The 3,460-nt window shown below is 41.3% G+C and overlaps 1 pseudogene; it reads right to left on the reverse strand.

Moving 5' to 3' along the window:
• Positions 1-636: 636 nt before the first annotated feature.
• On the reverse strand, positions 637-1,591 carry LOC118855340 (annotated as a pseudogene).
• Positions 1,592-3,460: the final 1,869 nt, after the last annotated feature.

A 3,460-nucleotide genomic window follows, 5' to 3' on the forward strand; every position in this document is an offset into this window, starting at 1 on the left:
CAGACACTTTGTATACAAAACAAAACATAACTTTTATAAGAATGCACAAAGGAGTTGTTAGAGTCATTTTGGTGTGGCTTTTGGGGGGGGGGAGGGTTATTAGGTATTCTAGCTCTTTCCATCCATCTGTCTCTTCTCCCAATGAAGTAATGGGCATAATATGCCCATTTGGTAAGCAAGAATTTATTGGCTACTACTAATTTATTTTCAGTGTTCAAAATGTCTTATACCACATCATTTTTAAAATAACATTATATAAAGTTCATTAAAATCTGATGATGAATTTAGGTGATAAAATAAATCTCCTTAGTGGAAGGTAATTAAAATGACCCCATGAAGCTAATTCTATTCAAGTATCTAAAATTATGTAATAGACCTTTTACTTTCTTTCATTCCCTGAAGAACAAATTCTATGGTGAGTTCAGTAAGTATCAATAAAGGCAATTTTCCTTATTTTAAGTTAGTATTGAATTACATAGGAAAATTAAAATCTCTTTCTTATGAAATTCTAGTGATTTTAGAAAAATTCAAAGAAGGAGAAGGACAGAGAGTGTTCCCAACTTTTTTTGAGATAAATAAGCCCTTTTATTTCTTTGTTTCACAAATAAACTAGCTGAAACAGTTGTTTCCTGTGGGTTAATCAATGAGCTCAAACCCCATATCTTTATCAGATTCCTCTGATTTTTCCTTGGCTTCCACCTTGGTTGGAGAGGCAGCAGCAGGTGCAGCAGCAGCCGGGCCCGCGGCTGCAGGGGCAGCCACTGAAAATGCCGAAGGGTTGTCCAGGAAGGCCTTCACCTTTTCAGCAAGTGGTAAGGTGTACTCAGTCTCCACAGCTATAGCCAAGACCCGTTTGTACCCATTGATGATCGAGTGGGGTACTGATGCAACAGTTGGGTAACTAATCTGCAGACAGATGCTGACAACCTTACAGACACCCTCTAAGAATCGAAGGTGCAAAGTTTCCTCCGTGATGTCCAGCACTTTGGGGTTGTAGATGCTGCCATTGTCAAACACCTGCTGAATGATCAGCCCGAAGGAGAACTGGGAGATGTTCAGCATGTTGAACAAGGTGGCCTCGCTGGCACCCACTTTGTCCCCAGTCTTAATCAGCTACACATCACTCAAGATTTCAATGGTGCCTCTGGAAATCTTGGTGGTGATACCCAGAGCCTAGAAGAAGGAATTCTTCTCGGGACCCAGGCCAGTATTCTTGGCTGGCACAGTGACATCACATGGGACAATGGCACCGGCATGGGCAGCAGCTGGCACCTTATTGGCCAGAAGCATATCCCTAATCTTGGTCAGATCTTCCTTGGTGAACACAAAGCCCACGTTCCCCCCGAATATGAGACAGCAGTTTCTCCAGGGCAGAATTGTTCTCCAGATGCGCACGAATGGCTTTGCGCATCATGGTGTTTTTTCGCATCAGTATCACGGCCTTCCCATGGAGGGACATCCGGATCTGCTGCATCTGCTTGGAGCCAACATTGCCTGCTCCCACAATGAAGAATTTTGGATAATCATCCAAAAGTTGGATGATCTTGAGGAAGTAATTGGATTTCCAGGTAGCCCTGTCTTCCCCGGGCATCTCAAAAGTGCTTCAGGGATTGTCACGCAGGTTTAAAGACGATATCACTGACACGAAGACGCCTGGGGAGAAAGCGAGTGTTCCCAATTTTAAATAGAAAAGAATAAATGAGGAATTTGGTTATTTAGGGTCATGGTTGTGTTCTATGTCAGTCTATTGGACAATTCACATACTCTCTTTTTGCACGGTTGTCTTCATTTATACACATACTCATAATCGTGAGTGTGTGTATATATTATATACATGTATACTCATACACACATACATGTATGCATATATTTGCATACACACACACACTACAATGCACTTAACACATATTAAACAAGGGATCTTATTTGAAATGCCCAAAACACAGATGGAAATACAGGATTTGAGCTCAGGAGAGTGATGTGGCAATTGGTGCTAATGTACGAATAATCTTTTGTGGGCTCTCTCTCTCCCTCTCTCTCTCTGACTCTCCCTCTCCCTCCCTCCAAGCCCCACTCCAGTTAGGCAACAGAGCTTCCTTTCTTTCTTTCTTTCCTTCTTTCTTTCTTTCTTTTTCTCTTTCTTTCTTTCTTTCTTTCTTTTTCTTTCTCTCTCTCTATTTTCTTTCCTTCCATCCTTCTTTCCACCTTTCTATCTCTTTATTTCTTTCTTTCTTTCTTTCTTTCTTTCTTTTTCTTTCCTCCCTTTCTTCCCTCCCATCTTCTTTCCTTCCTTCCTTCTCTTCCTTCTTTCTTTCTTTCTTTCTTTCTTTCTTTCTTTCTTTCTTTCTTCCTTCCTTTCTCCCTCCCTCCCTCTCTCTTTCTTTCCTTTCTTCTTTTTATTTCTTTTTTCTTTCCCTTTGTATCACAGCCTTATATGTGGATGCTCTGCCAAAAGGGAATGTAAATCTCTGAAATCTTTTATTTTTCCTTTTCTTCTCTTTCTTAAAGACCAGTCTTAACCCCAAATCACTCCAGCTGTCATGGATTGGCCATCAATAGGTCCTAGGCCAGGCTCTATTTGGTCATTGTTTTGGGCCCTGATTGGTTCAGAATGAATGTGAATAGCAGTTGATTCTGTTTTGGCCATAACCCTTAGGATCTTCCCCTCTGAGATCTATTTTTTTGACTAGGTAAAGAGGCCATTCTCTGCCTCATTTCTTATTAAGCCTTAATCACTGAATGGGCATTGCCTCAGTCAAACTGAGAACTGTGAAAGAACTCAGCTTGAAAAGGCCAGTTTCCCCCATTACAGCCTGGCCATCTCTCATCATCCTGATCTAATATGGCCACTGGATCTGAATGGCTCTGAAGAAGAAAGTAAGCCTGGTAACTCTGCACAGCCCTCTCTCACTTAAATCCAATTCACTTGCAAGTCATGGCATTGCTTACTTGATTTCATGGGCCTCTTTGAGAACAAATGACAAAGAACAACATTTCCCTCTGTCTGTCTTCTGATCTACCTATAGATAATTTCAGTATCTCCATATGTATTCTCCTTAGCTCAAGTCATATTTCCTTCTTCCTTCTGGGCACTTCAGATTGGATCCTCTTATAAACCTCAAGTTCAACATATCCACAACAAAATACAACATCTTTCCCTGCAAAGCCTCCCCTCTTAACTTTACTCACTGCATCACAGCCACACCTTTCAGTAACACAAGGGCAAAATTGCTGCAATACCTTCAATTTTGACACCCTCTCACACTGCATATCTAGCTGCCAGACATTATCCATCTTCTCTTGTGGACATCTCACACCTCTGTCCCAGCCTCTCACCTTCAAAAGGCTGCCTTTCTATTTTAGGCCCTCCTAATGTCTTCCTTGCAAAAATTTTCTTATCATGCTCCCTGCTTAAGACTATCCCCTCTCCAATCTATCCTCCACACACATGTCAAAATCA

This window comes from Trichosurus vulpecula, chromosome 6 (genome assembly GCF_011100635.1).
Source record: "Trichosurus vulpecula isolate mTriVul1 chromosome 6, mTriVul1.pri, whole genome shotgun sequence".
Taxonomy (NCBI): Eukaryota; Metazoa; Chordata; class Mammalia; order Diprotodontia; family Phalangeridae; genus Trichosurus; species Trichosurus vulpecula.